The sequence below is a fragment of the Taudactylus pleione genome, unplaced genomic scaffold (genome assembly GCF_031769625.1).
Source record: "Taudactylus pleione unplaced genomic scaffold, aTauple2 ptg000134l, whole genome shotgun sequence".
NCBI classification, from domain to species: Eukaryota; Metazoa; Chordata; class Amphibia; order Anura; family Myobatrachidae; genus Taudactylus; species Taudactylus pleione.
Genome location: NW_028284536.1, coordinates 6,401,941 through 6,427,162, shown reverse-complemented (window position 1 = coordinate 6,427,162; position 25,222 = coordinate 6,401,941). Strand labels below are relative to the sequence as shown.

The following is a 25,222-nucleotide window of genomic DNA, read 5'->3' as shown; positions in this document are numbered from 1 at the left end:
GTAAGCTGGAAAGATGATTTTGATAAATTACTTGTTAGATCACCTGATTTGCTCTTCTGGAGTCAATGTAGTTTGTTTTTCTCAATAACCATAGAAGTAATAGGGTAAATTAAAGACATTATGTGGATTTTTTGCTACAGCACTTCTGTCAAAATACGATTAAAATGAGTTAAGATGATAATGGATTTTCTACTATAAGCAAAGACCAAAAAAGTCAAAATAGCAATCCCAATTTTAGATTTGATAAATGAAAATAGCACATAGCAGAGGATGGTTTCGATCCATCGTCCGCTGGGTTATGGGCCCAGCACGCTTCCGCTGCGCCACTCTGCTGCTCATGGAAGTGCTTAGAACTCAAGAAGGGTTGATTCATCACAAGAACATGGCAATGTGTTCCTTTTAATTAACGAAAAATCCTAAAATAACTGTCCAGATTAGAGACTTTATAAACTTTGGCAAGGAAACTTTCGAGATCAATGTTTCTTAGCTGTTGTTTGTTTATGTCTCATATAGGGTTTCTGTGGCGCAATTGGTTAGCGCGTTCGGCTGTTAACTGGAATGTTGGTGGTTCAATCCCACCCAGGGACGAGAATATTCTATTAATCAAGTTTTGGGGATTTTTAGGTAGAGAAGTCAACATGTCAAACTACCTATTCTAAGGAAGGGTTCAAGACTTTCTCTGAAACAATTATCTCTAAAGTGAGTTTAGTTTGATTTAAGCCAATTTATTCAACATTTAGAAAATACCTGAAGGTTAATGTTGTTCCTGGTGATATCTAATCAGCAGAATGCAACCTAGCAGCATTTTTAAGTTAAAGCCTTTGTTATGTTATAACCAGGTGTTATCTTATCAGTACAAAGGTAAGGAATTAAGAAAAACTTTTTGAAGTGTGAAGATTTTTCTTACAAAATCATTGTCTTATTGCATCACCAAAGTGTAAGCTGGAAAGATGATTTTGATAAATTACTTGTTAGATCACCTGATTTGCTCTTCTGGAGTCAATGTAGTTTGTTTTTCTCAATAACCATAGAAGTAATAGGGTAAATTAAAGACATTATGTGGATTTTTTGCTACAGCACTTCTGTAAAAATACGATTAAAATGAGTTAAGATGATAATGGGTTTTCTACTATAAGCAAAGACCAAAAAAGTCAAAATAGCAATCCCAATTTTAGATTTGATAAATCAAAATAGCACATAGCAAAGGATGGTTTCGATCCATCGACCTCTGGGTTATGGGCCCAGCACACTTCCGCTGCGCCACTCTGCTGCTCATGGAAGTGCTTAGAACTCAAGAAGGGTTGATTCATCACAAGAACATGGCAATATGTTCCTTTTAATTAACGAAAAATCCTAAAATAACTGTCCAGATTAGAGACTTTATAAACTTTGGCAAGGAAACTTTCCAGATCAATGTTTCTTAGCTGTTGTTTGTTTATGTCTCATATAGGGTTTCTGTGGCGCAATTGGTTAGCGCGTTCGGCTGTTAACTGGAATGTTGGTGGTTCAATCCCACCCAGGGACGAGAATATTCTATTAATCAAGTTTTGGGGATTTTTAGGTAGAGAATTTAACATGTCAAACTACCTATTTTAAGGAAGGGTTCAAGACTTTCTCTGAAACAATTATCTCTAAAGTGAGTTTAATTTGATTTAAGCCAATTTATTCAACATTTAGAAAATACCTGAAGGTTAATGTTGTTCCTGGTGATATCTAATCAGCAGAATGCAACCTAGCAGCATTTTTAAGTGGAAGCCTGTGTTATGTTAAAACCAGGTGTTATCTTATCAGTACAAAGGTAAGGAATTAAGAAAAACTTTTTGAAGTGTGAAGATTTTTCTTACAAAATCATTGTCTTATTGCATCACCAAAGTGTAAGCTGGAAAGATGATTTTGATAAATTACTTGTTAGATCACCTGATTTGCTCTTCTGGAGTCAATGTAGTTTGTTTTTCTCAATAACCATAGAAGTAATAGGGTAAAGTAAAGACATTATGTGGATTGTTTGCTACAGCACTTCTGTCAAAATACGAATTAAATGAGTTAAGATGATAATGGATTTTCTACTATAAGCAAAGACCAAAAAAGTCAAAATAGCAATCCCAATTTTAGATTTGATAAATGAAAATAGCACATAGCAGAGGATGGTTTCGATCCATCGACCTCTGGGTTATGGGCCCAGCATGCTTCTGCTGCGCCACTCTGCTGCTCATGGAAATGCTTAGAACTCAAGAAGGGTTGATTCATCACAAGAACATGGCAATGTGTTCCTTTTAATTTGCGAAAAATCCTAAAATAACTGTCCAGATTAGAGACTTTATAAACTTTGGCAAGGAAACTTTCCAGATCAATGTTTCTTAGCTGTTGTTTGTTTATGTCTCATATAGGGTTTCTGTGGCGCAATTGGTTAGCGCGTTCGGCTGTTAACTGGAATGTTGGTGGTTCAATCCCACCCAAGGATGAGAATATTCTATTAATCAAGTTTTGGGGATTTTTAGGTAGAGAATTCAACATGTCAAACTACCTATTTTAAGGAAGGGTTCAAGACTTTCTCTGAAACAATTATCTCTAAAGTGAGTTTAATTTGATTTAAGCCAATTTATTCAACATTTAGAAAATACCTGAAGGTTAATGTTGTTCCTGGTGATATCTAATCAGCAGAATGCAACCTAGCAGCATTTTTAAGTGAAAGCCTGTGTTATGTTATAACCAGGTGTTATCTTATCAGTACAAAGGTAAGGAATTAAGAAATACTTTTTGAAGTTTGAAGATTTTTCTTACAAAATCATTGTCTTATTGCATCACCAAAGTGTAAGCTGGAAAGATGATTTTGATAAATTACTTGTTAGAACACCTGATTTGCTCTTCTGGAGTCAATGTAGTTTGTTTTTCTCAATAACCATAGAAGTAATAGGGTAAAGTAAAGACATTATGTGGGTTTTTTGCTACAGCACTTCTGTCAAAATACGATTTAAATGAGTTAAGATGATAATGGATTTTCTACTATAAGCAATGACCAAAAAAGTCAAAATAGCAATCCCAATCTAAGATTTGATAAATGAAAACAGCACATAGCAGAGTTTCGATCCATCGACCTATGGGTTATGGGCCCAGCACGCTTCCGCTGCCCACTCTGCTGCTCATGGAAGTGCTTAGAACTCAAGAAGGGTTGATTCATCTCAAGAACATGGCAATGTGTTCCTTTTAATTAACGAAAAATCCTAAAATAACTGTCCAGATTAGAGACTTTATAAACTTTGGCAAGGAAACTTTCCAGATCAATCTTTCTTAGCTGTTGTTTGTTTATGTATCACATAGGGTCTCTGTGGCGCAATTGGTTAGCGTGTTCGGCTGTTAACCGGAAGGTTGGTGGTTCAATCCCACCCAGGGACGAGAATCTTCTATTAGTCAAATTTTGGGGAATTTTAGGTAGAGAAGTCAACATGTCAAACTACCTATTTTATGGTAGGGTTCAAGACTTTCTCTGAAACAATTATCTCTAAAGTGAGTTTAATTTGATTTAAGGCAATTTATTCAACATTTAGAAAATACCTGAAGGTTAATGTTGTTCCTGATGATATCTAATCAGCAGAATGCAACCTAGCAGCATTTTTAAGTGAAAGCCTGTGTTATGTTAAAACCAGGTCTTATCTTATCAGTACAAAGGTAAGGAATTAAGAAAAACTTTTTGAAGTTTGAAGATTTTTCTTACAAAATCATTGTCTTATTGCATCACCAAAGTGTAAGCTGGAAAGATGATTTTGATAAATTACTTGTTAGAACACCTGATTTGCTCTTCTGGAGTCAATGTAGTTTGTTTTTCTCAATAACCATAGAAGTAATAGGGTAAAGTAAAGACATTAAGTGGATTTTTTGCTACAGCACTTCTGTCAAAATATGATTAAAATGAGTTAAGATGATAATGGATTTTCTACTATAAGCAAAGACCAAAAAAGTCAAAATAGCAATCCCAATTTTAGATTTGATAAATCAAAATAGCACATAGCAGAGGATGGTTTCGATCCATCGACCTCTGGGTTATGGGCCCAGCAAGCTTCTGCTGCGCCACTCTGCTGCTCATGGAAGTGCTGAGAACTCAAGAAGGGTTGATTCATCACATGAACATGGCAATGTGTTCCTTTTAATTAACGAAAAATCCTAAAATAACTGTCCAGATTAGAGACTTTATAAACTTTGGCAAGGAAACTTTCCAGATAAATCTTTTTTAGCAGTTGTTTGTTTATGTCTCATATAGGGTCTCTGTGGCGCAATTGGTTAGCGTGTTTGGCTGTTAACCGGAAGGTTGGTGGTTCAATCCCACCCAGGGACGAGAATCTTCTATTAGTCAAATTTTGGGGAATTTTAGGTAGAGAAGTCAACATGTCAAACTACCTATTTTATGTTAGGGTTCAAGACTTTCTCTGAAACAATTATCTCTAAAGTGAGTTTAATTTGATTTAAGCCAATTTATTCAACATTTAGAAAATACCTGAAGGTTAATGTTGTTCCTGGTGATATCTAATCAGCAGAATGCAACCTAGCAGCATTTTTAAGTGGAAGCCTGTGTTATGTTAACACCAGGTGTTATCTTATCAGTACAAAGGTAAGGAATTAAGAAAAACTTTTTGAAGTGTGAAGATTTTTCTTACAAAATCATTGTCTTATTGCATCACCAAAGTGTAAGCTGGAAAGATGATTTTGATAAATTACTTGATAGATCACCTGATTTGCTCTTCTGGAGTCAATGTAGTTTGTTTTTCTCAATAACCATAGAAGTAATAGGGTAAATTAAAGACATTATGTGGATTTTTTGCTACAGCACTTCTGTCAAAATACGATTAAAATGAGTTAAGATGATAATGGATTTTCTACTATAAGCAATGACCAAAAAAGTCAAAATAGCAATCCCAATTTTAGATTTGATAAATGAAAATAGCACATAGCAGAGGATGGTTTCGATCACAAGAACATGGCAATGTGTTCCTTTCAATTAGCGAAAAATCCTAAAATAACTGTCCAGATTAGAGACTTTATAAACTTTGGCAAGGAAACTTTCCAGATCAATGTTTCTTAGCTGTTGTTAGTTTATGTCTCACATAGGGTCTCTGTGGCGCAATTGGTTAGCGCGTTCGGCTGTTAACCGGAAGGTTGGTGGTTCAATCCCACCCAGGGACGTGAATCTTCTATTAGTCAAATTTTGGTGAATTTTAGGTAGAGAAGTCAACATGTCTAACTACCTATTTTATGGTAGGGTTCAAGACTTTCTCTGAAACAATTATCTCTAAAGTGAGTTTAATTTGATTTAAGCCAATTTATTCAACAATTAGAAAATACCTGAAGGTTAATGTTGTTCCTGGTGATATCTAATCAGCAGAATGCAACCTAGCAGCATTTTTAAGTGAAAGCCTGTGTTATGTTATAACCAGGTGTTATCTTATCAGTACAAAGGTAAGGAATTAAGAAAAACTTTTTGAAGTTTGAAGATTTTTCTTACAAAATCATTGTCTTTTTGCATCACCAAAGTGTAAGCTGGAAAGCTGATTTTGATAAATTACTTGATAGAACACCTGATTTGCTCTTCTGGAGTCAATGTAGTTTGTTTTTCTCAATAACCATAGAAGTAATAGGGTAAAGTAAAGACATTATGTGGATTTTTTGCTACAGCACTTCTGTCAAAATACGATTTAAATGAGTTAAGATGATAATGGATTTTCTACTATAAGCAAAGACCAAAAAAGTCAAAATAGCAATCCCAATTTTAGATTTGATAAATGAAAATAGCACATAGTAGAGGATGGTTTCGATCCAATGACCTCTGGGTTATGGCCCAGCACGCTTCCGCTGCGCCACTCTGCTGCTCATGGAAGTGCTTAGAACTCAAGAAGGGTTGATTCATCACAAGAACATTGCAATGTGTTCCTTTTAATTAGCGAAAAATTGTAAAATAACTGTCCAGATTAGAGACTTTATAAACTTTGGCAAGGAAACTTTCCAGATCAATGTTTCTTAGCTGTTGTTAGTTTATGTCTCACATAGGGTCTCTGTGGCGCAATTGGTTAGCGCGTTCGGCTGTTAACCAGAAGGTTGGTGGTTCAATCCCACCCAGGGACGAGAATCTTCTATTAGTCATATTTTGGGAAATTTTAGGTAGAGAAGTCAACATGTCTAACTACCTATTTTATGGTAGGGTTCAAGACTTTCTCTGAAACAATTATCTCTAAAGTGAGTTTAATTTGATTTAAGCCAATTTATTCAACAATTAGAAAATACCTGAAGGTTAATGTTGTTCCTGGTGATATCTAATCAGCAGAATGCAACCTAGCAGCATTTTTAAGTGAAAGCCTATGCATTTTTAAGTGAAAGCCTATGTTATGTTATAACCAGTTGTTATCTTATCAGTACAAAGGTAAGGAATTAAGAAAAACTTTTTGAAGTTTGAAGATTTTTCTTACAAAATCATTGTCTTTTTGCATCACCAAAGTGTAAGCTGGAAAGCTGATTTTGATAAATTACTTGATAGAACACCTGATTTGCTCTTCTGGAGTCAATGTAGTTTGTTTTTCTCAATAACCATAGAAGTAATAGGGTAAAGTAAAGACATTATGTGGATTTTTTGCTACAGCACTTCTGTCAAAATACGATTTAAATGAGTTAAGATGATAATGGATTTTCTACTATAAGCAAAGACCAAAAAAGTCAAAATAGCAATCCCAATTTTAGATTTGATAAATGAAAATAGCACATAGCAGAGGATGGTTTCGATCCATCGACCTCTGGGTTATGGGCCCAGCACGCTTCCACTGCACCACTCTGCTGCTCATGGAAGTGTTTAGAACTCAAGAAGGGTTGATTCATCACAAGAACATGGCAATGTGTTCCTTTCAGTTAACGAAAAATCCTAAAATAACTGTCCAGATTAGAGACTTTATAAACTTTGGCAAGGAAACTTTCCAGAACAAAGTTTCTCAGCTGTTGTTTGTTTATGTCTCATATAGGGTTTCTGTGGTGCAATTGGTTAGCGCGTTTGGCTGTTAACTGGAATGTTGGTGGTTCAATCCCACCCAGGGACGAGAATATTCTATTAATCAAGTTTTGGGGATTTTTAAGTAGAGAAGTCAACATGTCAAACTACCTATTTTAAGGAAGGGTTCAAGACTTTCTCTGAAACAATTATCTCTAAAGTGAGTTTAATTTGATTTAAGCCAATTTATTCAACATTTAGAAAATACCTGAAGGTTAATGTTGTTCCTGGTGATATCTAATCAGCAGAATGCAACCTAGCAGCATTTTTAAGTGAAAGCCTTTGTTATGTTATAACCAGGTGTTATCTTATCAGTACAAAGGTAAGGAATTAAGAAAAACTTTTTGAAGTGTGAAGATTTTTCTTACAAAATCATTGTCTTATTGCATCACCAAAGTGTAAGCTGGAAAGATGATTTTGATAAATTACTTGTTAGATCACCTGATTTGCTCTTCTGGAGTCAATGTAGTTTGTTTTTCTCAATAACCATAGAAGTAATAGGGTAAATTAAAGACATTATGTGGATTTTTTGCTACAGCACTTCTGTCAAAATACGATTAAAATGAGTTAAGATGATAATGGATTTTCTACTATAAGCAAAGACCAAAAAAGTCAAAATAGCAATCCCAATTTTAGATTTGATAAATGAAAATAGCACATAGCAGAGGATGGTTTCGATCCATCGACTGCTGGGTTATGGGCCCAGCACGCTTCCGCTGCGCCACTCTGCTGCTCATGGAAGTGCTTAGAACTCAAGAAGGGTTGATTCATCACAAGAACATGGCAATGTGTTCCTTTTAATTAACGAAAAATCCTAAAATAACTGTCCAGATTAGAGACTTTATAAACTTTGGCAAGGAAACTTTCGAGATCAATGTTTCTTAGCTGTTGTTTGTTTATGTCTCATATAGGGTTTCTGTGGCGCAATTGGTTAGCGCGTTCGGCTGTTAACTGGAATGTTGGTGGTTCAATCCCACCCAGGGACGAGAATATTCTATTAATCAAGTTTTGGGGATTTTTAGGTAGAGAAGTCAACATGTCAAACTACCTATTCTAAGGAAGGGTTCAAGACTTTCTCTGAAACAATTATCTCTAAAGTGAGTTTAATTTGATTTAAGCCAATTTATTCAACATTTAGAAAATACCTGAAGGTTAATGTTGTTCCTGGTGATATCTAATCAGCAGAATGCAACCTAGCAGCATTTTTAAGTGAAAGCCTTTGTTATGTTATAACCAGGTGTTATCTTATCAGTACAAAGGTAAGGAATTAAGAAAAACTTTTTGAAGTGTGAAGATTTTTCTTACAAAATCATTGTCTTATTGCATCACCAAAGTGTAAGCTGGAAAGATGATTTTGATAAATTACTTGTTAGATCACCTGATTTGCTCTTCTGGAGTCAATGTAGTTTGTTTTTCTCAATAACCATAGAAGTAATAGGGTAAATTAAAGACATTATGTGGATTTTTTGCTACAGCACTTCTGTCAAAATACGATTAAAATGAGTTAAGATGATAATGGATTTTCTACTATAAGCAAAGACCAAAAAAGTCAAAATAGCAATCCCAATTTTAGATTTGATAAATGAAAATAGCACATAGCAGAGGATGGTTTCGATCCATCGACTGCTGGGTTATGGGCCCAGCACGCTTCCGCTGCGCCACTCTGCTGCTCATGGAAGTGCTTAGAACTCAAGAAGGGTTGATTCATCACAAGAACATGGCAATGTGTTCCTTTTAATTAACGAAAAATCCTAAAATAACTGTCCAGATTAGAGACTTTATAAACTTTGGCAAGGAAACTTTCGAGATCAATGTTTCTTAGCTGTTGTTTGTTTATGTCTCATATAGGGTTTCTGTGGCGCAATTGGTTAGCGCGTTCGGCTGTTAACTGGAATGTTGGTGGTTCAATCCCACCCAGGGACGAGAATATTCTATTAATCAAGTTTTGGGGATTTTTAGGTAGAGAAGTCAACATGTCAAACTACCTATTCTAAGGAAGGGTTCAAGACTTTCTCTGAAACAATTATCTCTAAAGTGAGTTTAGTTTGATTTAAGCCAATTTATTCAACATTTAGAAAATACCTGAAGGTTAATGTTGTTCCTGGTGATATCTAATCAGCAGAATGCAACCTAGCAGCATTTTTAAGTTAAAGCCTTTGTTATGTTATAACCAGGTGTTATCTTATCAGTACAAAGGTAAGGAATTAAGAAAAACTTTTTGAAGTGTGAAGATTTTTCTTACAAAATCATTGTCTTATTGCATCACCAAAGTGTAAGCTGGAAAGCTGATTTTGATAAATTACTTGATAGAACACCTGATTTGCTCTTCTGGAGTCAATGTAGTTTGTTTTTCTCAATAACCATAGAAGTAATAGGGTAAAGTAAAGACATTATGTGGATTTTTTGCTACAGCACTTCTGTCAAAATACGATTTAAATGAGTTAAGATGATAATGGATTTTCTACTATAAGCAAAGACCAAAAAAGTCAAAATAGCAATCCCAATTTTAGATTTGATAAATGAAAATAGCACATAGTAGAGGATGGTTTCGATCCAATGACCTCTGGGTTATGGCCCAGCACGCTTCCGCTGCGCCACTCTGCTGCTCATGGAAGTGCTTAGAACTCAAGAAGGGTTGATTCATCACAAGAACATTGCAATGTGTTCCTTTTAATTAGCGAAAAATTGTAAAATAACTGTCCAGATTAGAGACTTTATAAACTTTGGCAAGGAAACTTTCCAGATCAATGTTTCTTAGCTGTTGTTAGTTTATGTCTCACATAGGGTCTCTGTGGCGCAATTGGTTAGCGCGTTCGGCTGTTAACCAGAAGGTTGGTGGTTCAATCCCACCCAGGGACGAGAATCTTCTATTAGTCATATTTTGGGGAATTTTAGGTAGAGAAGTCAACATGTCTAACTACCTATTTTATGGTAGGGTTCAAGACTTTCTCTGAAACAATTATCTCTAAAGTGAGTTTAATTTGATTTAAGCCAATTTATTCAACAATTAGAAAATACCTGAAGGTTAATGTTGTTCCTGGTGATATCTAATCAGCAGAATGCAACCTAGCAGCATTTTTAAGTGAAAGCCTATGCATTTTTAAGTGAAAGCCTATGTTATGTTATAACCAGTTGTTATCTTATCAGTACAAAGGTAAGGAATTAAGAAAAACTTTTTGAAGTTTGAAGATTTTTCTTACAAAATCATTGTCTTTTTGCATCACCAAAGTGTAAGCTGGAAAGCTGATTTTGATAAATTACTTGATAGAACACCTGATTTGCTCTTCTGGAGTCAATGTAGTTTGTTTTTCTCAATAACCATAGAAGTAATAGGGTAAAGTAAAGACATTATGTGGATTTTTTGCTACAGCACTTCTGTCAAAATACGATTTAAATGAGTTAAGATGATAATGGATTTTCTACTATAAGCAAAGACCAAAAAAGTCAAAATAGCAATCCCAATTTTAGATTTGATAAATGAAAATAGCACATAGCAGAGGATGGTTTCGATCCATCGACCTCTGGGTTATGGGCCCAGCACGCTTCCACTGCACCACTCTGCTGCTCATGGAAGTGCTTAGAACTCAAGAAGGGTTGATTCATCACAAGAACATGGCAATGTGTTCCTTTCAGTTAACGAAAAATCCTAAAATAACTGTCCAGATTAGAGACTTTATAAACTTTGGCAAGGAAACTTTCCAGAACAAAGTTTCTCAGCTGTTGTTTGTTTATGTCTCATATAGGGTTTCTGTGGTGCAATTGGTTAGCGCGTTTGGCTGTTAACTGGAATGTTGGTGGTTCAATCCCACCCAGGGACGAGAATATTCTATTAATCAAGTTTTGGGGATTTTTAAGTAGAGAAGTCAACATGTCAAACTACCTATTTTAAGGAAGGGTTCAAGACTTTCTCTGAAACAATTATCTCTAAAGTGAGTTTAATTTGATTTAAGCCAATTTATTCAACATTTAGAAAATACCTGAAGGTTAATGTTGTTCCTGGTGATATCTAATCAGCAGAATGCAACCTAGCAGCATTTTTAAGTGAAAGCCTTTGTTATGTTATAACCAGGTGTTATCTTATCAGTACAAAGGTAAGGAATTAAGAAAAACTTTTTGAAGTGTGAAGATTTTTCTTACAAAATCATTGTCTTATTGCATCACCAAAGTGTAAGCTGGAAAGATGATTTTGATAAATTACTTGTTAGATCACCTGATTTGCTCTTCTGGAGTCAATGTAGTTTGTTTTTCTCAATAACCATAGAAGTAATAGGGTAAATTAAAGACATTATGTGGATTTTTTGCTACAGCACTTCTGTCAAAATACGATTAAAATGAGTTAAGATGATAATGGATTTTCTACTATAAGCAAAGACCAAAAAAGTCAAAATAGCAATCCCAATTTTAGATTTGATAAATGAAAATAGCACATAGCAGAGGATGGTTTCGATCCATCGACTGCTGGGTTATGGGCCCAGCACGCTTCAGCTGCGCCACTCTGCTGCTCATGGAAGTGCTTAGAACTCAAGAAGGGTTGATTCATCACAAGAACATGGCAATGTGTTCCTTTTAATTAACGAAAAATCCTAAAATAACTGTCCAGATTAGAGACTTTATAAACTTTGGCAAGGAAACTTTCGAGATCAATGTTTCTTAGCTGTTGTTTGTTTATGTCTCATATAGGGTTTCTGTGGCGCAATTGGTTAGCGCGTTCGGCTGTTAACTGGAATGTTGGTGGTTCAATCCCACCCAGGGACGAGAATATTCTATTAATCAAGTTTTGGGGATTTTTAGGTAGAGAAGTCAACATGTCAAACTACCTATTCTAAGGAAGGGTTCAAGACTTTCTCTGAAACAATTATCTCTAAAGTGAGTTTAATTTGATTTAAGCCAATTTATTCAACATTTAGAAAATACCTGAAGGTTAATGTTGTTCCTGGTGATATCTAATCAGCAGAATGCAACCTAGCAGCATTTTTAAGTGAAAGCCTTTGTTATGTTATAACCAGGTGTTATCTTATCAGTACAAAGGTAAGGAATTAAGAAAAACTTTTTGAAGTGTGAAGATTTTTCTTACAAAATCATTGTCTTATTGCATCACCAAAGTGTAAGCTGGAAAGATGATTTTGATAAATTACTTGTTAGATCACCTGATTTGCTCTTCTGGAGTCAATGTAGTTTGTTTTTCTCAATAACCATAGAAGTAATAGGGTAAATTAAAGACATTATGTGGATTTTTTGCTACAGCACTTCTGTCAAAATACGATTAAAATGAGTTAAGATGATAATGGATTTTCTACTATAAGCAAAGACCAAAAAAGTCAAAATAGCAATCCCAATTTTAGATTTGATAAATGAAAATAGCACATAGCAGAGGATGGTTTCGATCCATCGACTGCTGGGTTATGGGCCCAGCACGCTTCCGCTGCGCCACTCTGCTGCTCATGGAAGTGCTTAGAACTCAAGAAGGGTTGATTCATCACAAGAACATGGCAATGTGTTCCTTTTAATTAACGAAAAATCCTAAAATAACTGTCCAGATTAGAGACTTTATAAACTTTGGCAAGGAAACTTTCGAGATCAATGTTTCTTAGCTGTTGTTTGTTTATGTCTCATATAGGGTTTCTGTGGCGCAATTGGTTAGCGCGTTCGGCTGTTAACTGGAATGTTGGTGGTTCAATCCCACCCAGGGACGAGAATATTCTATTAATCAAGTTTTGGGGATTTTTAGGTAGAGAAGTCAACATGTCAAACTACCTATTCTAAGGAAGGGTTCAAGACTTTCTCTGAAACAATTATCTCTAAAGTGAGTTTAGTTTGATTTAAGCCAATTTATTCAACATTTAGAAAATACCTGAAGGTTAATGTTGTTCCTGGTGATATCTAATCAGCAGAATGCAACCTAGCAGCATTTTTAAGTTAAAGCCTTTGTTATGTTATAACCAGGTGTTATCTTATCAGTACAAAGGTAAGGAATTAAGAAAAACTTTTTGAAGTGTGAAGATTTTTCTTACAAAATCATTGTCTTATTGCATCACCAAAGTGTAAGCTGGAAAGATGATTTTGATAAATTACTTGTTAGATCACCTGATTTGCTCTTCTGGAGTCAATGTAGTTTGTTTTTCTCAATAACCATAGAAGTAATAGGGTAAATTAAAGACATTATGTGGATTTTTTGCTACAGCACTTCTGTAAAAATACGATTAAAATGAGTTAAGATGATAATGGGTTTTCTACTATAAGCAAAGACCAAAAAAGTCAAAATAGCAATCCCAATTTTAGATTTGATAAATCAAAATAGCACATAGCAAAGGATGGTTTCGATCCAACGACCTCTGGGTTATGGGCCCAGCACACTTCCGCTGCGCCACTCTGCTGCTCATGGAAGTGCTTAGAACTCAAGAAGGGTTGATTCATCACAAGAACATGGCAATATGTTCTTTTTAATTAACGAAAAATCCTAAAATAACTGTCCAGATTAGAGACTTTATAAACTTTGGCAAGGAAACTTTCCAGATCAATGTTTCTTAGCTGTTGTTTGTTTATGTCTCATATAGGGTTTCTGTGGCGCAATTGGTTAGCGCGTTCAGCTGTTAACTGGAATGTTGGTGGTTCAATCCCACCCAGGGACGAGAATATTCTATTAATCAAGTTTTGGGGATTTTTAGGTAGAGAATTTAACATGTCAAACTACCTATTTTAAGGAAGGGTTCAAGACTTTCTCTGAAACAATTATCTCTAAAGTGAGTTTAATTTGATTTAAGCCAATTTATTCAACATTTAGAAAATACCTGAAGGTTAATGTTGTTCCTGGTGATATCTAATCAGCAGAATGCAACCTAGCAGCATTTTTAAGTGGAAGCCTGTGTTATGTTAAAACCAGGTGTTATCTTATCAGTACAAAGGTAAGGAATTAAGAAAAACTTTTTGAAGTGTGAAGATTTTTCTTACAAAATCATTGTCTTATTGCATCACCAAAGTGTAAGCTGGAAAGATGATTTTGATAAATTACTTGTTAGATCACCTGATTTGCTCTTCTGGAGTCAATGTAGTTTGTTTTTCTCAATAACCATAGAAGTAATAGGGTAAAGTAAAGACATTATGTGGATTTTTTGCTACAGCACTTCTGTCAAAATACGAATTAAATGAGTTAAGATGATAATGGATTTTCTACTATAAGCAAAGACCAAAAAAGTCAAAATAGCAATCCCAATTTTAGATTTGATAAATGAAAATAGCACATAGCAGAGGATGGTTTCGATCAATCGACCTCTGGGTTATGGGCCCAGCATGCTTCTGCTGCGCCACTCTGCTGCTCATGGAAATGCTTAGAACTCAAGAAGGGTTGATTCATCTCAAGAACATGGCAATGTGTTCCTTTTAATTAACGAAAAATCCTAAAATAACTGTCCAGATTAGAGACTTTATAAACTTTGGCAAGGAAACTTTCCAGATCAATCTTTCTTAGCTGTTGTTTGTTTATGTATCACATAGGGTCTCTGTGGCGAAATTGGTTAGCGTGTTCGGCTGTTAACCGGAAGGTTGGTGGTTCAATCCCACCCAGGGACGAGAATCTTCTATTAGTCAAATTTTGGGGAATTTTAGGTAGAGAAGTCAACATGTCAAACTACCTATTTTATGGTAGGGTTCAAGACTTTCTCTGAAACAATTATCTCTAAAGTGAGTTTAATTTGATTTAAGGCAATTTATTCAACATTTAGAAAATACCTGAAGGTTAATGTTGTTCCTGATGATATCTAATCAGCAGAATGCAACCTAGCAGCATTTTTAAGTGAAAGCCTGTGTTATGTTAAAACCAGGTCTTATCTTATCAGTACAAAGGTAAGGAATTAAGAAAAACTTTTTGAAGTTTGAAGATTTTTCTTACAAAATCATTGTCTTATTGCATCACCAAAGTGTAAGCTGGAAAGATGATTTTGATAAATTACTTGTTAGAACACCTGATTTGCTCTTCTGGAGTCAATGTACTTTGTTTTTCTCAATAACCATAGAAGTAATAGGGTAAAGTAAAGACATTAAGTGGATTTTTTGCTACAGCACTTCTGTCAAAATATGATTAAAATGAGTTAAGATGATAATGGATTTTCTACTATAAGCAAAGACCAAAAAAGTCAAAATAGCAATCCCAATTTTAGATTTGATAAATCAAAATAGCACATAGCAGAGGATGGTTTCGATCCATCGACCTCTGGGTTATGGGCCCAGCAAGCTTCTGCTGCGCCACTCTGCTGCTCATGGAAGTGCTGAGAACTCAAGAAGGGTTGATTCATCACATGAACATGGCAATGTGTTCCTTTTAATTAACGAAAAATCCTAAAATAACTGTCCAGATTAGAGACTTTATAAACTTTGGCAAGGAAACTTTCCAGATAAATCTTTTTTAGCAGTTGTTTGTTTATGTCTCATATAGGGTCTCTGTGGCGCAATTGGTTAGCGTGTTCGGCTGTTAACCGGAAGGTTGGTGGTTCAATCCCACCCAGGGACGAGAATCATCTATTAGTCAAATTTTGGGGAATTTTAGGTAGAGAAGTCAACATGTCAAACTACCTATTTTATGTTAGGGTTCAAGACTTTCTCTGAAACAATTATCTCTAAAGTGAGTTTAATTTGATTTAAGCCAATTTATTCAACATTTAGAAAATACCTGAAGGTTAATGTTGTTCCTGGTGATATCTAATCAGCAGAATGCAACCTAGCAGCATTTTTAAGTGGAAGCCTGTGTTATGTTAAAACCAGGTGTTATCTTATCAGTACAAAGGTAAGGAATTAAGAAAAACTTTTTGAAGTGTGAAGATTTTTCTTACAAAATCATTGTCTTATTGCATCACCAAAGTGTAAGCTGGAAAGATGATTTTGATAAATTACTTGATAGATCACCTGATTTGCTCTTCTGGAGTCAATGTAGTTTGTTTTTCTCAATAACCATAGAAGTAATAGGGTAAATTAAAGACATTATGTGGATTTTTTGCTACAGCACTTCTGTCAAAATACGATTAAAATGAGTTAAGATGATAATGGATTTTCTACTATAAGCAATGACCAAAAAAGTCAAAATAGCAATCCCAATTTTAGATTTGATAAATGAAAATAGCACATAGCAGAGGATGGTTTCGATCACAAGAACATGGCAATGTGTTCCTTTTAATTAGCGAAAAATCCTAAAATAACTGTCCAGATTAGAGACTTTATAAACTTTGGCAAGGAAACTTTCCAGATCAATGTTTCTTAGCTGTTGTTAGTTTATGTCTCACATAGGGTCTCTGTGGCACAATTGGTTAGCGCGTTCGGCTGTTTACCGGTAGGTTGGTGGTTCAATCCCACCCAGGGATGAGAATCTTCTATTAGTCAAATTTTGGGGAATTTTAGGTAGAGAAGTCAACATGTCAAACTACCTATTTTATGGAAGGGTTCAAGACTTTCTCTGAAACAATTATCTCTAAAGTGAGTTTAATTTGATTTAAGCCAATTTATTCAACAATTAGAAAATACCTGAAGGTTAATGTTGTTCCTGGTGATATCTAATCAGCAGAATGCAACCTAGCAGCATTTTTAAGTGAAAGCCTGTGTTATGTTATAACCAGGTGTTATCTTATCAGTACAAAGGTAAGGAATTAAGAAAAACTTTTTGAAGTTTGAAGATTTTTCTTACAAAATCATTGTCTTATTGCATCACCAAAGTGTAAGCTGGAAAGATGATTTTGATAAATTACTTGTTTGAACACCTGATTTGCTCTTCTGGAGTCAATGTAGTTTGTTTTTCTCAATAACCATAGAAGTAATAGGGTAAAGTAAAGACATTATGTGGATTTTTTGCTACAGCACTTCTGTCAAAATACGAATTAAATGAGTTAAGATGATAATGGATTTTCTACTACAAGCAAAGACCAAAAAAGTCAAAATAGCAATCCCAATTTTAGATTTGATAAATGAAAATAGCACATAGCAGAGGATGGTTTCGATCCATCTACCTCTGGGTTATGGGCCCAGCAAGCTTCCGCTGCGCCACTCTGCTGCTCATGGAAATGCTTAGAACTCAAGAAGGGTTGATTCATCACAAGAACATGGCAATGTGTTCCTTTTAATTAGCGAAAAATCCTAAAATAACTGTCCAGATTAGAGACTTTATAAACTTTGGCAAGGAAACTTTCCAGATCAATGTTTCTTAGCTGTTGTTAGTTTATGTCTCACATAGGGTCTCTGTGGCGCAATTGGTTAGCGCGTTCGGCTGTTAACCGGAAGGTTGGTGGTTCAATCCCACCCAGGGACGAGAATCTTCTATTAGTCAAATTTTGGGGAATTTTAGGTAGAGAAGTCAACATGTCTAACTACCTATTTTATGGTAGGGTTCAAGACTTTCTCTGAAACAATTATCTCTAAAGTGAGTTTAATTTGATTTAAGCCAATTTATTCAACAATTAGAAAATACCTGAAGGTTAATGTTGTTCCTGGTGATATCTAATCAGCAGAATGCAACCTAGCAGCATTTTTAAGTGAAAGCCTGTGTTATGTTATAACCAGGTGTTATCTTATCAGTACAAAGGTAAGGAATTAAGAAAAAATTTTTGAAGTTTGAAGATTTTTCTTACAAAATCATTGTCTTATTGCATCACCAAAGTGTAAGCTGGAAAGATGATTTTGATAAATTACTTGTTTGAACACCTGATTTGCTCTTCTGGAGTCAATGTAGTTTGTTTTTCTCAATAACCATAGAAGTAATAGGGTAAAGTAAAGACATTATGGGGATTTTTTGCTACAGCACTTCTGTCAAAATACGAATTAAATGAGTTAAGATGATAATGGATTTTCTACTACAAGCAAAGACCAAAAAAGTCAAAATAGCAATCCCAATTTTAGATTTGATAAATGAAAATAGCACATAGCAGATGATGGTTTCGATCCATCTACCTCTGGGTTATGGGCCCAGCAAGCTTCCGCTGCGCCACTCTGCTGCTCATGGAAATGCTTAGAACTCAAGAAGGGTTGATTCATCACAAGAACATGGCAATGTGTTCCTTTTAATTAGCGAAAAATCCTAAAATAACTGTCCAGATTAGAGACTTTATAAACTTTGGCAAGGAAACTTTCCAGATCAATGTTTCTTAGCTGTTGTTAGTTTATGTCTCACATAGGGTCTCTGTGGCGCAATTGGTTAGCGCGTTCGGCTGTTAACCGGAAGGTTGGTGGTTCAATCCCACCCAGGGACGAGAATCTTCTATTAGTCAAATTTTGGGGAATTTTAGGTAGAGAAGTCAACATGTCTAACTACCTATTTTATGGTAGGGTTCAAGACTTTCTCTGAAACAATTATCTCTAAAGTGAGTTTCATTTGATTTAAGCCAATTTATTCAACAATTAGAAAATACCTGAAGGTTAATGTTGTTCCTGGTGATATCTAATCAGCAGAATGCAACCTAGCAGCATTTTTAAGTGAAAGCCTGTGTTATGTTATAACCAGGTGTTATCTTATCAGTACAAAGGTAAGGAATTAAGAAAAACTTTTTGAAGTTTGAAGATTTTTCTTACAAAATCATTGTCTTATTGCATCACCAAAGTGTAAGCTGGAAAGATGATTTTGATAAATTACTTGTTAGAACACCTGATTTGCTCTTCTGGAGTCAATGTAGTTTGTTTTTCTCAATAACCATAGAAGTAATAGGGTAAAGTAAAGACATTATGTTAATTTTTTGCTACAGCACTTCTGTCAAAATACGAATTAAATGAGTTAAGATGATAATGGATTTTCTACTACAAGCAAAGACCAAAAAAGTCAAAATAGCAATCCCAATTTTAGATTTGATAAATGAAAATAGCACATAGCAGAGGATGGTTTCGATCCAACGACCTCTGGGTTATGGGCCCAGCACTCTTCCGCTGCACCACTCTGCTGCTCATGGAAGTGCTTAGAACTCAAGAAGGGTTGATTCATCACAAGAACATGGCAATGTGTTCCTTTTAATTAGCGAAAAATCCTAAAATAACTGTCCAGATTAGAGACTTTATAAACTTTGGTAAGGAAACTTTCCAGATCAATGTTTCTTAGCTGTTGTTTGTTTATGTCTCATATAGGGTTTCTGTGGCGCAATTGGTTAGCGCATTCGGCTGTTATCTGGAATGTTGGTGGTTCAATCCCACCCAGGGATGAGAATATTCTATTAATCAAGTTTTGGGGATTTTTAGGTAGAGAAGTCAACATGTCAAACTACCTATTTTAAGGAAGGGTTCAAGACTTTCTCTGAAACAATTATCTCTACAGTGAGTTTAATTTGATTTAAGCCAATTTATTCAACAATTAGAAAATAACTGAAGGTTAATGTTGTTCCTGGTGATATCTAATCAGCAGAATGCAACCTAGCAGCATTTTTAAGTGAAATCCTGTGTTATGTTATAACCAGGTGTTATCTTATCAGTACAAAGGTAAGGAATTAAGAAAAACTTTTTGAAGTTTGAAGATTTTTCTTACAAAATCATTGTCTTTTTGCATCACCAAAGTGTAAGCTGGAAAGATGATTTTGATAAATTACTTGTTAGAACACCTGATTTGCTCTTCTGGAGTCAATGTAGTTTGTTTTTCTCAATAACCATAGAAGTAATAGGGTAAAGTAAAGACATTATGTGGATTTTTTGCTACAGCACTTCTGTCAAAATACGAATTAAATGAGTTAAGATGATAATGGATTTTCTACTATAAGCAAAGACCAAAAAAGTCAAAATAGCAATCCCAATTTTAGATTTGATAAATGAAAATAGCACATAGCAGAGGATGGTTTCGATCCATCGACCTCAGGGTTATGGGCCCAGCACGCTTCCGCTGCGCCACTCTGCTGTTCATGGAAGTGCTTAGAACTCAAGAAGTGTTGATTCATCACAAGAACATGGCAATGTGTTCCTTTTAATTAGCGAAAAATTCTAAAATAACTGTCAAGATTAGAGACTTTATAAACTTTGGCAAGGAAACTTTCCAGATCAATGTTTCTTAGCTGTTGTTAGTTTATGTCTCACATAGGGTCTCTGTGGCGCAATTGGTTAGCGCGTTCGGCTGTTAACCGGAAGGTTGGTGGTTCAATCCCACCCAGGGACGAGAATCTTCTATTAGTCAAATTTTGGGGAATTTTAGGTAGAGAAGTCAACATGTCTAACTACCTATTTTATGGTAGGGTTCAAGACTTTCTCTGAAACAATTATCTCTAAAGTGAGTTTAATTTGATTTAAGCCAATTTATTCAACAATTAGAAAATACCTGAAGGTTAATGTTGTTCCTGGTGATATCTAATCAGCAGAATGCAACCTAGCAGCATTTTTAAGTGAAAGCCTGTGTTATGTTATAATCAGGTGTTATCTTATCAGTACAAAGGTAAGGAATTAAGAAAAACTTTTTGAAGTTTGAAGATTTTTCTTACAAAATCATTGTCTTTTTGCATCACCAAAGTGTAAGCTGGAAAGCTGATTTTGATAAATTACTTGATAGAACACCTGATTTGCTCTTCTGGAGTCAATGTAGTTTGTTTTTCTCAATAACCATAGAAGTAATAGGGTAAAGTAAAGACATTATGTGGATTTTTTGCTACAGCACTTCTGTCAAAATACGATTTAAATGAGTTAAGATGATAATAGATTTTCTACTATAAGCAAAGACCAAAAAAGTCAAAATAGCAATCCCAATTTTAGATTTGATAAATGAAAATAGCACATAGCAGAGGATGGTTTCGATCCAACGACCTCTGAGTTATGGGCCCAGCACGCTTCCGCTGTGCCACTCTGCTGCTCATGGAAATGCTTAGAACTCAAGAAGGGTTGATTCATCACAAGAACATGGCAATGTGTTCCTTTTAATTAGCGAAAAATCCTAAAATAACTGTCCAGATTAGAGACTTTATAAACTTTGGCAAGGAAACTTTCCAGATCAATGTTTCTTAGCTGTTGTTAGTTTATGTCTCACATAGGGTCTCTGTGGCGCAATTGGTTAGCGCGTTTGGCTGTTAACCGGAAGGTTGGTGGTTCAATCCCACCCAGGGACGAGAATCTTCTATTAGTCAAATTTTGGGGAAATTTAGGTAGAGAAGTCAACATGTCTAACTACCTATTTTATGGTAGGGTTCAAGACTTTCTCTGAAACAATTATCTCTAAAGTGAGTTTAATTTGATTTAAGCCAATTTATTCAACAATTAGAAAATACCTGAAGGTTAATGTTGTTCCTGGTGATATCTAATCAGCAGAATGCAACCTAGCAGCATTTTTAAGTGAAAGCCTGTGTTATGTTATAATCAGGTGTTATCTTATCAGTACAAAGGTAAGGAATTAAGAAAAACTTTTTGAAGTTTGAAGATTTTTCTTACAAAATCATTGTCTTTTTGCATCACCAAAGTGTAAGCTGGAAAGCTGATTTTGATAAATTACTTGATAGAACACCTGATTTGCTCTTCTGGAGTCAATGTAGTTTGTTTTTCTCAATAACCATAGAAGTAATAGGGTAAAGTAAAGACATTATGTGGATTTTTTGCTACAGCACTTCTGTCAAAATACGATTTAAATGAGTTAAGATGATAATATATTTTCTACTATAAGCAAAGACCAAAAAAGTCAAAATAGCAATCCCAATTTTAGATTTGATAAATGAAAATAGCACATAGCAGAGGATGGTTTCGATCCAACGACCTCTGAGTTATGGGCCCAGCACGCTTCCGCTGTGCCACTCTGCTGCTCATGGAAATGCTTAGAACTCAAGAAGGGTTGATTCATCACAAGAACATGGCAATGTGTTCCTTTTAATTAGCGAAAAATCCTAAAATAACTGTCCAGATTAGAGACTTTATAAACTTTGGCAAGGAAACTTTCCAGATCAATGTTTCTTAGCTGTTGTTAGTTTATGTCTCACATAGGGTCTCTGTGGCGCAATTGGTTAGCGCGTTTGGCTGTTAACCGGAAGGTTGGTGGTTCAATCCCACCCAGGGACGAGAATCTTCTATTAGTCAAATTTTGGGGAAATTTAGGTAGAGAAGTCAACATGTCTAACTACCTATTTTATGGTAGGGTTCAAGACTTTCTCTGAAACAATTATCTCTAAAGTGAGTTTAATTTGATTTAAGCCAATTTATTCAACAATTAGAAAATACCTGAAGGTTAATGTTGTTCCTGGTGATATCTAATCAGCAGAATGCAACCTAGCAGCATTTTTAAGTGAAAGCCTGTGTTATGTTATAATCAGGTGTTATCTTATCAGTACAAAGGTAAGGAATTAAGAAAAACTTTTTGAAGTTTGAAGATTTTTCTTACAAAATCATTGTCTTTTTGCATCACCAAAGTGTAAGCTGGAAAGCTGATTTTGATAAATTACTTGATAGAACACCTGATTTGCTCTTCTGGAGTCAATGTAGTTTGTTTTTCTCAATAACCATAGAAGTAATAGGGTAAAGTAAAGACATTATGTGGATTTTTTGCTACAGCACTTCTGTCAAAATACGATTTAAATGAGTTAAGATGATAATATATTTTCTACTATAAGCAAAGACCAAAAAAGTCAAAATAGCAATCCCAATTTTAGATTTGATAAATGAAAATAGCACATAGCAGAGGATGGTTTCGATCCAACGACCTCTGAGTTATGGGCCCAGCACGCTTCCGCTGTGCCACTCTGCTGCTCATGGAAATGCTTAGAACTCAAGAAGGGTTGATTCATCACAAGAACATGGCAATGTGTTCCTTTTAATTAGCGAAAAATCCTAAAATAACTGTCCAGATTAGAGACTTTATAAACTTTGGCAAGGAAACTTTCCAGATCAATGTTTCTTAGCTGTTGTTAGTTTATGTCTCACATAGGGTCTCTGTGGCGCAATTGGTTAGCGCGTTCGGCTGTTAACCGGAAGGTTGGTGGTTCAATCCCACCCAGGGACGAGAATCTTCTATTAGTCAAATTTTGGGGAATATTAGGTAGAGAAGTCAACATGTCTAACTACCTATTTTATGGTAGGGTTCAAGACTTTCTCTGAAACAATTATCTCTAAAGTGAGTTTAATTTGATTTAAGCCAATTTATTCAACAATTAGAAAATACCTGAAGGTTAATGTTGTTCCTGGTGATATCTAATCAGCAGAATGCAACCTAGCAGCATTTTTAAGTGAAATCCTGTGTTATGTTATAACCAGGTGTTATCTTATCAGTACAAAGGTAAGGAATTAAGAAAAACTTTTTGAAGTTTGAAGATTTTTCTTACAAAATCATTGTCTTTTTGCATCACCAAAGTGTAAGCTGGAAAGATGATTTTGATAAATTACTTGTTAGAACACCTGATTTGCTCTTCTGGAGTCAATGTAGTTTGTTTTTCTCAATAACCATAGAAGTAATAGGGTAAAGTAAAGACATTATGTGGATTTTTTGCTACAGCACTTCTGTCAAAATACGAATTAAATGAGTTAAGATGATAATGGATTTTCTACTATGAGCAAAGACCAAAAAAGTCAAAATAGCAATCCCATTTTTAGATTTGATAAATGAAAATAGCACATAGCAGAGGATGGTTTCGATCCATCGACCTCAGGGTTATGGGCCCAGCACGCTTCCGCTGCGCCACTCTGCTGCTCATGGAAGTGCTTAGAACTCAAGAAGGGTTGATTCATCACAAGAACATGGCAATGTGTTCCTTTTAATTAGCGAAAAATTCTAAAATAACTGTCCAGATTAGAGACTTTATAAACTTTGGCAAGGAAACTTTCCAGATCAATGTTTCTTAGCTGTTGTTAGTTTATGTCTCACATAGGGTCTCTGTGGCGCAATTGGTTAGTGCGTTCGGCTGTTAACCGGAAGGTTGGTGGTTCAATCCCACCCAGGGACGAGAATCTTCTATTAGTCAAATTTTGGTGAATTTTAGGTAGAGAAGTCAACATGTCTAACTACCTATTTTATGGTAGGGTTCAAGACTTTCTCTGAAACAATTATCTCTAAAGTCAGTTTAATTTGATTTAAGCCAATTTATTCAACAATTAGAAAATACCTGAAGGTTAATGTTGTTCCTGGTGATATCTAATCAGCAGAATGCAACCTAGCAGCATTTTTAAGTGAAAGCCTGTGTTATGTTATAACCAGGTGTTATCTTATCAGTACAAAGGTAAGGAATTAAGAAAAACTTTTTGAAGTTTGAAGATTTTTCTTACAAAATCATTGTCTTTTTGCATCACCAAAGTGTAAGCTGGAAAGATGATTTTGATAAATTACTTGTTAGAACACCTGATTTGCTCTTCTGGAGTCAATGTAGTTTGTTTTTCTCAATAACCATAGAAGTAATAGGGTAAAGTAAAGACATTATGTGGATTTTTTGCTACAGCACTTCTGTCAAAATACGATTTAAATGAGTTAAGATGATAATGGATTTTCTACTATAAGCAAAGACCAAAAAAGTCAAAATAGCAATCCCAATTTTAGATTTGATAAATGAAAATAGCACATAGTAGAGGATGGTTTCGATCCAAAGACCTCTGGGTTATGGGCCCAGCACGCTTCCGCTGCGCCACTCTGCTGCTCATGGAAGTGCTTAGAACTCAAGAAGGGTTGATTCATCACAAGAACATGGCAATGTGTTCCTTTTAATTAGCGAAAAATCCTAAAATAACTGTCCAGATTAGAGACTTTATAAACTTTGGCAAGGAAACTTTCCAGATCAATGTTTCTTAGCTGTTGTTAGTTTATGTCTCACATAGGGTCTCTGTGGTGCAATTGGTTAGCGCGTTCGGCTGTTAACCGGAAGGTTGGTGGTTCAATCCCACCCAGGGACGAGAATCTTCTATTAGTCAAATTTTGGGGAATTTTAGGTAGAGAAGTCAACATGTCAAACTACCTATTTTATGGTAGGGTTCAAGACTTTCTCTGAAACAATTATCTCTAAAGTGAGTTTAATTTGATTTAAGCCAATTTATTCAACAATTAGAAAATACCTGAAGGTTAATGTTGTTCCTGGTGATATCTAATCAGCAGAATGCAACCTAGCAGCATTTTTAAGTGAAAGCCTGTGTTATGTTATAACCAGGTGTTATCTTATCAGTACAAAGGTAAGGAATTAAGAAAAACTTTTTGAAGTTTGAAGATTTTTCTTACAAAATCATTGTCTTATTGCATCACCAAAGTGTAAGCTGGAAAGATGATTTTGATAAATTACTTGTTTGAACACCTGATTTGCTCTTCTGGAGTCAATGTAG

The 25,222-nt window shown here is 35.2% G+C and overlaps 14 non-coding genes across 14 annotated transcripts; all 14 read left to right on the top strand.

The window, feature by feature from the left end:
* Positions 1-3,319: 3,319 nt before the first annotated feature.
* Positions 3,320-3,393, top strand: TRNAN-GUU (transfer RNA asparagine (anticodon GUU)). The gene has a single exon. It is a non-coding gene; the product is annotated as a tRNA-Asn (tRNA).
* An 863-nt stretch (positions 3,394-4,256) lies between these two features.
* On the top strand, positions 4,257-4,330 carry TRNAN-GUU (transfer RNA asparagine (anticodon GUU)). Its single transcript has one exon. It is a non-coding gene; the product is annotated as a tRNA-Asn (tRNA).
* A 771-nt stretch (positions 4,331-5,101) lies between these two features.
* On the top strand, positions 5,102-5,175 carry TRNAN-GUU (transfer RNA asparagine (anticodon GUU)). The gene has a single exon. It is a non-coding gene; the product is annotated as a tRNA-Asn (tRNA).
* An 862-nt stretch (positions 5,176-6,037) lies between these two features.
* Positions 6,038-6,111, top strand: TRNAN-GUU (transfer RNA asparagine (anticodon GUU)). Its single transcript has one exon. It is a non-coding gene; the product is annotated as a tRNA-Asn (tRNA).
* A 3,695-nt stretch (positions 6,112-9,806) lies between these two features.
* Positions 9,807-9,880, top strand: TRNAN-GUU (transfer RNA asparagine (anticodon GUU)). Its single transcript has one exon. It is a non-coding gene; the product is annotated as a tRNA-Asn (tRNA).
* A 5,570-nt stretch (positions 9,881-15,450) lies between these two features.
* On the top strand, positions 15,451-15,524 carry TRNAN-GUU (transfer RNA asparagine (anticodon GUU)). The gene has a single exon. It is a non-coding gene; the product is annotated as a tRNA-Asn (tRNA).
* Positions 15,525-17,232: 1,708 nt separating this feature from the next.
* On the top strand, positions 17,233-17,306 carry TRNAN-GUU (transfer RNA asparagine (anticodon GUU)). The gene has a single exon. It is a non-coding gene; the product is annotated as a tRNA-Asn (tRNA).
* An 863-nt stretch (positions 17,307-18,169) lies between these two features.
* Positions 18,170-18,243, top strand: TRNAN-GUU (transfer RNA asparagine (anticodon GUU)). The gene has a single exon. It is a non-coding gene; the product is annotated as a tRNA-Asn (tRNA).
* Positions 18,244-20,043: 1,800 nt separating this feature from the next.
* On the top strand, positions 20,044-20,117 carry TRNAN-GUU (transfer RNA asparagine (anticodon GUU)). Its single transcript has one exon. It is a non-coding gene; the product is annotated as a tRNA-Asn (tRNA).
* Positions 20,118-20,980: 863 nt separating this feature from the next.
* Positions 20,981-21,054, top strand: TRNAN-GUU (transfer RNA asparagine (anticodon GUU)). The gene has a single exon. It is a non-coding gene; the product is annotated as a tRNA-Asn (tRNA).
* An 863-nt stretch (positions 21,055-21,917) lies between these two features.
* Positions 21,918-21,991, top strand: TRNAN-GUU (transfer RNA asparagine (anticodon GUU)). Its single transcript has one exon. It is a non-coding gene; the product is annotated as a tRNA-Asn (tRNA).
* An 863-nt stretch (positions 21,992-22,854) lies between these two features.
* On the top strand, positions 22,855-22,928 carry TRNAN-GUU (transfer RNA asparagine (anticodon GUU)). Its single transcript has one exon. It is a non-coding gene; the product is annotated as a tRNA-Asn (tRNA).
* An 863-nt stretch (positions 22,929-23,791) lies between these two features.
* Positions 23,792-23,865, top strand: TRNAN-GUU (transfer RNA asparagine (anticodon GUU)). Its single transcript has one exon. It is a non-coding gene; the product is annotated as a tRNA-Asn (tRNA).
* Positions 23,866-24,728: 863 nt separating this feature from the next.
* Positions 24,729-24,802, top strand: TRNAN-GUU (transfer RNA asparagine (anticodon GUU)). The gene has a single exon. It is a non-coding gene; the product is annotated as a tRNA-Asn (tRNA).
* The last annotated feature ends 420 nt before the right edge of the window (positions 24,803-25,222 follow it).